Genomic DNA, 12461 nt, shown 5'->3' with positions numbered 1-12461 from the left:
CTAATCCAGTATGAAAAACAGAATGAAATTGATTGATTGCAAGCATCCTTCCAGCAAGCAAGTGGAAAGTTGTGTGTCTGTCCTGTCTCAGGAGTCTGCACTTCAGCTTCTCCTTTCTCTGCCCAGTCAATGCTGTGCTGCTTTCTAGTTTGTCAATCTCCTAATTGCAGCAGCTGTTGGTTTGTTCCAGCACCAAGCAACCCAGCCAGCCAGTCTCCTCACACCCCAAATCCAATTAAGACTGATGGGTTAGTTAATTGGCTTATCACCTGAATGAAGTCTTTGGACCTCCACGCACATTTGGTTGGATTTGGATTGGGCCTGTTGTGCACCTGAGATGCTGAGTTGTTCATGGAAATTGACCCTTTTGTATCAAGTTGGCTGGATGTAACCATTTTGCATTTCCAGTTCTTTAGTAAATAAGTAAGTAAAGTTTGCCTGTGTCTCCCTCTTGTGGATCTTTTGAACTGGATTACTTGGAGGCTAAAAAGTAGTCCAGCACTTCCTATGTATCAGCAGCAGCTGGACCTACCTTGTCTGGACAATGGACGGAACACTGCACGTGTCGCAAGAGGCTTGTCAGGTCACTGGATGACATCACAAGGGCCCTGATGGAACACTCAACAATGGGGCCCCGACATCACAATCAACAATGCATACCCTTTTTTTTCTCTTCTCACACAACTCTTCACTACTTCTTCATTCACCTCTCATCTGTCTTCCTGCTTGGCGTGCTTTGGCACCACCAGGACTTACGAGCGAAGAAAAGGCATGGCCAAAAGTGGGCGGAGCTATGCAGATGGCGAACACAAAGAGGAGCATGATGGTGATTGCTGAGCGGAGGACGCACGTTTTTTCCTGGTTTGTGAGAGAGCAAGAAGCCTCCCGGGCTGTGGCTGTGGCCCGTAGGCTGTTGCCTTGAGAAGTGCTCTGCATTGGCGAGAAGCGGCCCCGTCGTCGAGGCCGACCGGGTATCGCTTTTCGGCCTTTTGGCTAAGACCAAGTGTCTAGCCAAGAGGTTGTCCTGAAGTCTCCCCTCTGCTCGGCCTTATGGCATCGTTCCTTGTGGACTTAAGCCATATGCTGCTATTGGGTTTCAGAGACTAGCTGAAGGACTTGGGCGATCAGAGCTTACGTGGTTGGACGGCATCGCTGGCATGGCCAGATTACAAGGGATGAGAAATTCTATTCGGTTCGAGGTGGCGGAGGAAAGACGTGAGAAATTTTCGGTGAGAATCCTGATGGAGGAAATCATGGCAAAATTGGCTGGACTTTCGGTGAGAGATATCTTCAGTATGCAGGATTTTAAAAAGCAAGGCCTCTACGGTGTTACTTTTGTGGGAGAAGGCATCTGTGTTCAAACCTTCGAGAAATTGAGGAGATTTGCCTGTGAAGGTGAAATGGAAGGTATTTTGTAAGACCTTTGTACTCCTTTGTTGAAGTCCCTTTGACTGTACACCTGTATGACCCCTATGCAGACATTAGAGTGATTGAATGCTTTCTAAGATGTTTTTGCAAATCACTAAGAGGGGGAATTAAACTCTACAATGAGATTGGTGTGTTCTGCTGCCGCTACAAGTTCTATGCGGTATTCAGAACAGATGAAGATGGCATTGGGGGGATTGTGCATCCACCGGCCAACTTTACTGTGGCTGGTATCAGGGGATGTCTTTTCTATCCTAACCAGCCTTTCTTTTGTCGCACCTGTCTCCTTTACGGTCACACAAAGGACCAATGTGAGATAGGAAAGTGTTGCAGGAATTGCGGTGAGCCCGGGCATGAAGCCAATCATTGTTCCCGGCCTAAGAAATGTGACATTTGTGCAGTGGAGGGGCATACGGCAGCCAAATGTCCTGCAAAGACCTATGCCCAAGCTGCAGGCAGTCAACCCAGATGTGAAGTCATTTTCAGGAATGCAGTAGCGGAGGGTGAGATGGAGGTGTCACCAGGGGAGGTGGTGTCGGAAGAGGAAGTTGCGCTCCTTCCTGACGCTCAAACCATCCTCCTGAAGTTCTGTCTGGGGATGTTGCCCAAACCCCTGAGGTCAGTTGGGTTGAGACCCTATGTGAGCAGCAGATAGTTGGTCATCAGGGGGACTTTTCTGTTTCTGGTACAAGGGCCCCTGATGAAGAATGGGGTTTGCAGTCCAAAAGGCTGCGGAGCTTCCGTTCCCCAAGTTCTAGTATGGGGGATATGAGTCCTATTGAGCAAAGAATATATCCTGAAACAGCTATTGCATCGGATGCTCCTTTTCTAGACCCAGAAAGCATACCTTCAGTGTCTGGAGGAATTTCCCCAGAAGGAAAAGGCTAATGAGGATGTGGGGTGTCTTCACGTATATTAAAATCTACACTGACAAATGGCTACCCATATTGCATTTGATGTCGTATCCTTAAATGTTAGGCAGATGACATCGAAAGCAAGATGATCTGCAATTTTGGAGTTTTTGAAAGACCAAAAAGCTGACATTATTTGCTTGCAGGAATGCAGGATCTCGGATCCGCCAAATGCAAATGAGTGGCTCTTGGGTGACTGTGTCTGGTCAAGATCAGATATAAATAAAAATGATGGTGTGGGGGTTTTGATTGGGAACCGGGATATTCACATAGAAAGTTATATAGTGGTGGAGGTAGGTAGGTGTTTAGTTGTTACACTTAAATATAAAGGTTTTGTTTTTCGTGTAATTAATGTGTATGCATCAGTTTCAAAGGAGGACAGGCTATCCCTTTTTGAAAAATTGTCCTTATACCTCCCAGGTAAAATACCAACTTTATTGATGGGTGACTTTAATTGTGTAACAGAGAATTTAGATGGGAGAATAGTTATTACTGGGAGAAAGTTGAAAAGCATGATTAAGGATTTTTCTTTTTCAGATGCCGCCGAGATTTTTTTAGGGAAGCAACCACCCGCTACTTACAAGGCGGATAGATCATTTTCTTTTTTCTAATTTTATTTGTTCAGGAGGATGTGTTTTTTCTGATCATGTCTGTTTAAAAGCAAAATTTTTGCAGGTTGTAAAAAAATGGTTTGGTAGAGGTCTGTGGAAGATGAATGTTTGTTTGTTAGAAGATAGGAAAATTATGGATGAGTTTGAAAGAGAATATGGTAAATGGAGGAATTGTATGCATGAATATAATAATGTATTGGAGTGGTGGGATTGGATTAAAGGGAAGATAGGTAATTTTTTTAAAACATGGGGATATAAAAAGGCAGCACAAAATAGGAATAGATATAAGAGCTTAAATAAAAGATTAGATTGGTTGTATAATCTGAGAAAGGATGGTATGGATGTTGGTGATCTCATTTTTGAGACTAGGAAAAATATTAAAAAGGAGTTAGAAAAACGAGGTAAAGAGATAATTTACAGATCTAAAGTAGAATGCCTAGATAAGGATGAAAAGTGTACTTTTTTATTTAAGAAAGTGTGTGGGAAAAAGGATGAAATGGATGGAATTCTATGTGAGGATGGAGAAATTGTGTTTGGTAAAGATATGTTAGTTGCAGTTGAGAAATTTTATGAGAGTTTGTATGATGAAAAGTGGGTTGATATGAGTATGCTGGAGGAGACAATAGGGGTTTTGGATGGGATGATTGGTCGTGAGAAAGGTAAATCCTTGATAGAGAAGATTTCATAGGATGAAATTTTGGATGTGATTAAGACTGCAAGGAAGAATAGAACTCCTGGAAAGGATGGTATTCCAGTTGAGTTTTATGAGAAGTGTTGGAAATTAGTGGGGCAGGATTTGATGGAAGTATGCAACTTTATGTTTGAGAATATAGTAGTATAGTTTATCTAATTGGAGACCGATATCTCTTTTGAACTCGGATTATAAATGTTTCTTAAAGATACTAACTAACTAATAGGATGAAAAGTGTGGTGAATGTTGTGGTTTGTGAGGATCAGGTGTGTACGGTTCCAGAGAGACATATGTCGGATAATTTGACTTTGTTGCGTGATTTGTTGGGCGATTGTTTAAGTCGCAAGCAGAAGTGTATGGTTTTGTCTGTGGATTTTGAGAAGGCGTTTGATCGTGTTGCACATTTGTTTATGTTTAAGGCTTTGGTAAGGATGGGTTTTCCAATTAAATTTATTAATGCTGTTAAATGTCTATGTAAAGAGGTGTCTAGCGAGTTTATTGTCAATGGGTGTTTGAGCCGTAAGGTAAATGTTAAGACGGGGGTCAGGCAAGGATGTTCAATGTCACCAATTTTATTTATATGTGTGATTGAGGTGTTATTGTGTCTGGTGCGTAGAGAAGTTCTTGAAGGGTAAATTAATTCCTGGTAGCAATGGTAAGTATGTCAAAACACTAGGTTATATGGATGATGTTGTGTTAGTGAGTTCAAATTTGGCTGAGATGATTAGGGTTAGGCTGATATTAGATATTTTCTGTAGTGTGTCAGGGTTAAAGGTTAATTGGGGTAAAAATGTTTTTAAATGTTTTGGTGATGGGTCAGTTAGGATGGATGGTGTAATGTGTGAAGAAGGTCCTGTTAAGGTATTGGGTGTTAGATTTAATGAAGATTTAAAAGGGGATGAGAGTTTGGAAGAATGTGGTTTGCGTGTTGAGAAAAAGCTGAATTTTTGGCAATTGAGGGATTTGACTTTTTCTGGTAAAGTTCTTCTTATTAAGTCAATTATATTGCCTATTTTGTTGTTTGTGGCAAGTGTGTTTTTTCCTTCGGGTAAGAGTATTAGGAGGATTGAGAAAATGCTTTTTACTTTTTTTGGGGGGAGTAAAATGGAAAAACTTGAGAGAGTACATGTATAAGTTATGTAAGAATGGAGGTATGGATTTTCCTAGTATCAAAGTTTTCTTAGGTTTGAATTATATAAAGATTTTTGTGATTTTGGTAGGGAAGGATACAAAAGCTGGATGCATGACTAGATATTTAGCAGGGTGGATGTTGTGTGGTCTTGGTTAGCGGAAGAGGGATGCTAGGATTCCAATGGCCTTTAGGTGCCCTGAATGGTACAATATTATAGAAGTCTTGGTGAGAAAATTGAATTTGTTGGCAGTATCTATGGATGACTTTAAGGAGAAGAAAAAAGTGTTGAGTCTGATGCAGGAGAAAGAAATGGTGTGTGAGATGGTTGGTTTAAGAGGAAGTGAAGTTAGTGTTTGGAAGAAGTTGCGTTTAAGGGGTATGAATAATAGACAAAAGGATGTGACATGGATCACTTTGCATGAGATTTTGCCAGTAAGAGGTTCAAAAGAAGAGGGATTTGGTCAGGTCGGATGTGTGTCCTAGGGATGATTGTGGTAGTTGTGAGACTGTAAAGCATTGCATGTGGGAATGTGATTTCACGCAAGAGGTGTGGGGAGGTATGAGAGAATTGTGTAAGGAATTGACTGGGATAGCTCTGATGAACTGGAAGTTCCTCCTTTGTGGGGTAATGGGTGCTTGTCAAAGAAGACTGTTGTGGTTAATAGTGGTATGTGTTCTAGAAAGCTTGTGGGATGCCAGAAACTTGCTCGTCTTCAAATGGAAAGTTTTGTCCAAAAATGAGGTTTTGAAGATATTATCTAGATTGTATACAGTTTATTTATGGGATCGGCAGCGTGGAGGGGGTAATGATAGTGAAGGTATTTGGAAGTTTAAGAAGTGGAGGCACTTAGTTAAGACTATTTAAGTGTTTTTGTTGTTGTATATATATGGAAAAAATATAAATAAAGAGATAAAAACTGTGATGATGAGTTAGTGAAGTGAAAGAGTAAATTTGCTTGTTTACTAAAAAAAAAAAAAAAAATTGCTCTCATCAGTTTAATATCCGATACGTCCCCTATCTGGGGACCATATATTAAATGGATTTTTCGAACAGGGAGATGGAAAAAGAGCTTGCTCTGTCCACTCCACGCATTGAGCTGGTATTGCAGTACCTCCAGGACCGATGCACCCCTTCTTATCCAGTATGAAAAAACTGAAGGAAATAGATAGATTGCAAGCATCCTTCCAGCAAGCAAGTGGAAAGTTGTGTGTGTGTCCTGCTTCAATCTGCACTTCAGCTTTTCCTCTCTCTGCCCAGTCAGTGCAGTGCTGTGTTGTGCTGCTTGCTGCGTACCTGCATCTAGTCTGTCAATCTCATAATTGCATCAGCTGTCGGTTAGTTCTAGCACCAACCCAGCCAGCCAACCAGTCAGTCTCCTCACACCCCAAATCCAATTAAGACTGATAGGTTAATTGGCTTATCACCTGAATTAAGTGTTTGGACCTCCACGCACCTTGGGTTTGATTTGGGCCTGTTGTGTGTGCACACCTGGGATGCTGAGTTGTTCCTGGGAATTGAGCCTTTTGTAGCAAGTTGGCTGGATGTAACCATTTGGCTTTTCCAGTGCTTTATTAAATGAGTAAAGTTTGCCTGTGTCTCCTTCTTGTGGATCTTTTGAACTGGATTCATTGGAGGCTAAAAAGAAGGCCAGCACTTCCTATGTATCAGCAGCAGCTGGACCTACCTTGTCTGGACAATGGACGGAACACTGCACGTGTCACAGGAGGCTTGTCAGGTCAGAGGTCAAGTAAGGTCAGGTCAGTGGATGACATCACAAGGGCCCTGATGGAACACTCAACAATGGGGCCCTGACATCACAATCAACAATGCATACCCATTTTTTTTTCTTCACTACTTCTCCATTCACTCCTCCTATCAGTTTTCATGCTTGGCGTGCTTTGGCACCAGGAATTGCGTGTGAAGAAAATGTGTGGCCACAAGTGGCGGGTGGGCGGAGCTATGCAGATGGCGAACACGAAGAGGAGCATGATGGTGATTGCTGAGCGTAGGACGCACGTTTTCCCTGGCTTGTTAGAGCAAGAAGCCTCCCGGACTGTGGCTGGGCTGGGGCTAGGGGCCTGTAGGCTGTTGCCTTGAGAAGTGCTCTGCATTGTGGAGAAGCGGCCCGGTTGGCTAAGATCAAGTGTAGGGATACACGGAATCTTAGCTGGAAGGTGCCTGGGGTACCTGGATTCTTGGCCTTGGGGGAGGGCACTGGTTTATAGCTGGTGTTCTACCCCCTTGCTGCTATTGGGAAGACAGCTTAGTCCCCAGGCAACGGGAAGTGATCGCGCTGTTCAGTAGGTTTGATCGCCTTGCTGGCAGCGTTTTTTTGTTATTTTGGTGCGTGGTAAGAAGACTGGGCGTCGTATACATCTTGGGTCCCCTTCCGCGGCCTTGAGCAGGGGCTCGTCTCGTTGGGTGAGTCCTCTGTTTTTGTGTTTGTTGCGGGGATTAGGCCTTTGGTAAGGAAGATGCCATTTTCCTTTGGATTCGCTGATGGGGAAACCCAGTTGAAGCAATCCATACTGATCGAGGTAGAGGAGAAGTTCCGGGGAAGGAAAACGCTGAGATACATCGTGGCCGAAATCCTGTCCAGTTTCTTCCAGATTCGAAGGGAGGATATCCTGTGTCTGCGGGACCAGGAGTATAAGGGCCTTTAACGATAACTTTCTGCAAGAAATCATGCTGTGACAATATTTATGCAAAATTATTGGTTGCGGACAAGGCCGATGACCGTCTTGACGGTCTCCATTTTGTGCTCCTCTACGGGGAGGAGTCAATTCACCTTATTGCTTGCATGTACAACCCGTTTGTACCCGAAAATTAGGTCACTTTATTTTGAAGCGGTATTGCAAAGAAGTTAACTTTTCCCATGAAGTAAAAAATAAAGGGTTTTGAAACGGTAAAAGAAAATATTTTGTAAAGTTTTACCATGACGAAGCAGGCATCGGGGGCCTGTGTCACCCGCCATCAAACTTTGCAATAGGGAAAAACAGGGGTCACCTTGTTTACTCCCAAATGCCGCGGTTCTGCAGAAATTGCCAAAAGTTTGGTCACATAAAAGAGGATTGTGAGTCGCAAGTGAGATGTTGCAATAGGTGCGGAAGTGAGCGTCACACATCCTCAAACTGTGACATTTGCAACACAGATTTGCGACACAGTACAAAGATTGCTATCTCAAGGTGCATGCGCCTGTAGCATCTATAAAAGAGCCTGCACAGGGGATAACTCAACCAGGGCTAGAGCAGCTTCCTTTAGTTTAAATAGTCGCTGCTGGTAATGCCGGGCCGTTCTGACTCTGCCTTGGTCTCAAGTTTCCAAGCGACATCGGGTCGAGGGACAGGCCGCCGATCCTCTGTGACGGTAACAGAGGGTCTAACAGAGTAATCTGCAAAATACAGGTGATGCTGAGGTGGGTCTTTCTGAAGACCCCAGCAAAAAAATGGAAGCGAGCGTAAAACAAACTGGTAGGAGACACCCCTTAAGATCCAGGGCAGAGTGTTCTCAATCTACCATTTTGCAAGCTGAAAGCTTGAGAAGCTCTGAGCCCCTCCCTGGCACGCCGCGAATACAGAGGGGGGCTAAGAAGAGCCAGAAAATTGAAGGTGTTGCCTACCATTCCACTGAGCCCGTTACGCCATACAAAATGGGCTTAATGAGGAAGACATCTGACGCTGACCGTCAGCGATCAGTCTTAAACCCGGAGCCTAGTCCTTCTACTGCCGTGGTGGAGGAGACTCGGGGGGGCGATAAGCAAAAGTGTTCCAGCAAGAGAGAAGTCACAAGAGATGGGAAGACCACAGAAAGACAAGAAAAGCGTTGGCCTGGAGAAAGAAAGACCAGATGGAGATGCGATGGATATTTCTTCTTCTACAAAAAGATCAAGAGATGACGAAAGTTCTGGAACTCATAGAAAGCTAAAGATGCGCAATTCAGATGAGGGTGAGATAAGAGACACAATAGAGTCTCACCATATTTCTGACTCCAGTACAGAACATATTTTTTTCTGTTTGTCCAGATTCTGGGGCCTCCAGCTCCCAGAAAATAGAGGAAGCAGAGTCTTCCGAACTAGAGGTTGATTAATTACTATGTCTTCTCTTTCAGTAAAGATTGCCTCACTGAATGTGAGGTCTTTAAAGACTTTTACACGTAGGACTGCTTTATTCTCTTATTTGAAAACAATGGACTTTGATATGTTTTTTACAGGAATGTGGGATTCCAAATCGGATGGAGTATGATCATTTGAAAAAAAGACTGGAAACTAGGCCCTTCAGTGTGGTCAGGTGGTAATAACAATAAGTCTGTTGGTATTGGAGTATTATTTCGGGGTCCATTTGCTGAAATCCAATCTGTAACAGAAATTTTACCTGGCAGAGCAATTTTATTACACTTACGTTTTAAGGGTTTTTTATGTCGTATTTTAAATGTCTATGCCCCCCCTGATAAACAGGAAAGGGCAGATCTTTTTAACCTTTTACCATTATTTTGTACAGGTTCCACCCCCTTGCTGGTAAGAGGTGACTTCAATTGTATCCGTGAGAATGAAACTAGGCAAGGGGGTGATGCAAACAGGAAGGACCGTACTTCTTGCCTGCTGAAGAATTTTATTGATGATTTTAATTTAAAGGATTGCTGGAGTTCACTCTTGCCGGCGGACCCAGGAATCACGTGGTCCAACGGGAGAGTGGGCTCTAGAATAGATTTTATTTTTGCTTCTAATAATTTTACTCCTGTGAAATGTTAATTATTCAGTAATATCTTCTCAGATCATAAATTGTTAGTACACACAGAAATAAAAGTAGAACAGAGGGTAAATAGAGGTCTCTGGAAGCTAAATGTCACGTTATTAGAGGATCCCGAAATAAATGCTGAGTTTGTGCGGACCTACCAGTGCTGGCAGGAGAAAAGGAGCCCCAGCGAACCTGTACTGCACTGGTGGGAGGGCATAAAACCTAAAATTAAGTTATTTTTTTATTGAAGCAGGTAAGAAGAGAGCAAAAAAGAAAAAAAATATGGTATGATGTCCTTAATAAAAGATTGAATATTTTGTTAAAACTAAAAGGAGGTGGGCATGGATGTTGAATCTGACATGACAAGTTTAAAAGTTGAAATAAATAAATGTATAGAAGATAAAGGGAAACAAATAATTTTTACCTCAACTCACGGGTAAAATATCTAGAAGAGAACGAAAAATGTTCCCGTTTCTTCTTCAAAAAAGCAAATAAAAAGACGTGGTTTAATTTTAAATTTAGAAGGAGAAAATACAGAACATGGGATGTTAAATTCAGCTTTTAATTTTTATCAACACCTTTTTAATGAGAAAACTATTGATATGTCCTTTTTAAATGATGCTATTAATTTCCTTGATTTTAAGCTAGATTTTTTAGACCAAAAAGGTTTTATCCCGTGATTTTACTATGGAAGAGTTTTTCTAATGGGAAGGCTCCAAGAGAAGACAAACTACCCATAGAGTTTTATCTAGCTTTCTGGGAAATTTTAAAGGACGATAGGATTTTATTATACAAAAAAACTTTTACAGTAGAGGAACTTCCCGAGTCCTGGAGGAAAGGGATTGTTTCTTTGTTATATAAAAAAGGTGATAAAAGTCAATAAAAAAACTGGAGACCCATTACCCTTTTAAATGTTGACTATAAAATATTAGCTAAAATTATAGCATTACGCCTTAAACCCTTTATTAATAAAATTATACATCCAAATCAGGTTTGTGGGGTACCTGGAAGATTAATAGCTGAGTCTTTAAAATACCATAATACATCCCTTAAAATATTTAAAGAAAGGAATCAAACTTTAGCTATTTTATCATTCGATTTTGAAAAGGCGTTTGATAGGGTGTCTCATAAATATCTTTTTATAGTTTTAGAGAGATTAGGTATGCCTGTTTTTATACAAAATTTTATGAAACTTTTATACAAGTCCAGTTTTAGTCATATTTCTGTAAACTTTTTTTTTAAGAAAAGAGGTTCCCCTTCTGTCAGGTGTAAAGCAAGGATGTCCTTTGTCCCCCCTCCTGTTCATTTTTGCTATAGAACCCCTTTTTGGCTATGTTGAGACGAGATAAAGTGGGAAAAAGGGTTCCTATTCCAGGGGAAGGAGGTAATCAATTAAAAGTTTTAAGTTATATGGATGATGTAACAATTTTATGTAAGGATTCTCCTACGTTAAGAAGGGTTTTAATGATTACTAAATTCTTTTGTGAGGAATCCGGTTTTAAGTTAAATTTAAGTAAATGTGACTGTTTTAATATAGGAAACTAGGACTCTTCGATAACATCAGGAGTTAGAATACAACAAGATCAGATCAAAATTCTTGGTGTTATTTTTAAATCAGGCAAACAATGGATATTCCAGTTGGGACATTGCAATTGATAAAATAGAAAAGAAAATTTCAAAGTGGAACCTAAGAGATCAAACCATGGAAGGGAAAATTTGAATAATTAAAATGGTTTTAATTCCTATCATGCTATACATTGCAATGGTTTTTCCTCCTACAACGTTGTATATAAAAAAAAATTAACTCGTATTTATTTTAAATTTTTATGGAGCTCCACTATAGAAAAAATAAAACGTGATTTTATGTATAGGAAAAAGGACAGTGGTGGTAAAGATGTTCCAAATCTTTTTAAATTATTTTATATTAAGTATTTCTGTTTTAGAATGTATAAGTCCAATGGCATTTTTAGTTATTTTTTAAAATATGCAGCGGGTATGGTTTTTAAAAGATGGTTCCGGCTTTCTCTGAATACTCCTGTACTCTTGTGTCCCCCTAAACCCTATGCGGTCTTAGAGAAAACAGTCAGGCTCTTGTGTCTCCAAGAGTTAGAGCTTGACATATTGGGGGACCAGAGGAAGGTGTCATTGTGGTGTTGAAGGAACGAAGAGGTAGTGACGGTTTCAAATTTTTCTCAGGACAGATCCAAAAATGTATGGCGAAACGTGTATGGCAAATTCCTGGCAAATATTCACAAGGATCTGTCCTGGGAAATCGCTCACCAATGCCTCCCAACACGAGAGCCAGATGTCCGAGAAATAGGTGTGGGGATGACGAAACGGTACTACACCTATTTTGGAACTGTCACTATGCTCAGGAGATTTGGAAGAAGGCTGGACCTCTTTTTAAGTGGATATGTGGTCTTTAAGATTTTAACTATGAGTACGTTTTATATGGGCTTTTTACATGTCCAACCCACAAACAACAAGAAATGTGTTGGATGATTATCAATTGTTTTAAAAATGCCATATGGAAATCTAGGAATATCTTATTATTTAAGCGTGACAACATTGATGTTATAAATTGTATAAAGGTTGCTTTAAGTGAATTATACATTTATTTTCTGAGACAAAAAAAGGAACTAGGGTTAAAAAAGCTAACTCTCTATGGTGCCTGACAGTATGGAATACAATTATTTTATAAATTAATGTATTTAATATTGCATTTATAATTTTATATTTATATTTGTATTTATTCTACTTTGTATGTATAACCTTTGTTTTATTAAAATTGTGTTGAAACCTTAAATGTTCTTATCAGTTTAATATCCGATACGTCCCCTATCTGGGGACCATATATTAAATGGATTTTTCGAACAGGGAGATGGAAAAAGAGCTTGCTCTGTCCACTCCACGCATTGACCTGGTATTGCAGTACCTCCAGGACCGATGCACCCCTT

At 40.8% G+C, this 12461-nt stretch overlaps 2 non-coding genes across 2 annotated transcripts; both read left to right on the top strand.

Annotated features, from left to right (window-relative positions):
- The first annotated feature begins 5721 nt into the window (after window positions 1–5721).
- Window positions 5722–5904, top strand: LOC121006504. The gene has a single exon (XR_005780319.1). It is a non-coding gene; the product is annotated as a U2 spliceosomal RNA (small nuclear RNA).
- Window positions 5905–12271: 6367 nt separating this feature from the next.
- Window positions 12272–12461, top strand: LOC121006487. Its single transcript, XR_005780305.1, has one exon. It is a non-coding gene; the product is annotated as a U2 spliceosomal RNA (small nuclear RNA).

This window comes from Bufo bufo, chromosome 6 (assembly GCF_905171765.1).
Source record: "Bufo bufo chromosome 6, aBufBuf1.1, whole genome shotgun sequence".
Lineage (NCBI taxonomy): Eukaryota > Metazoa > Chordata > Amphibia > Anura > Bufonidae > Bufo > Bufo bufo.
Note: the sequence above shows the minus strand (reverse complement) of the source record. Positions and strands in the feature narration are given on the sequence as shown.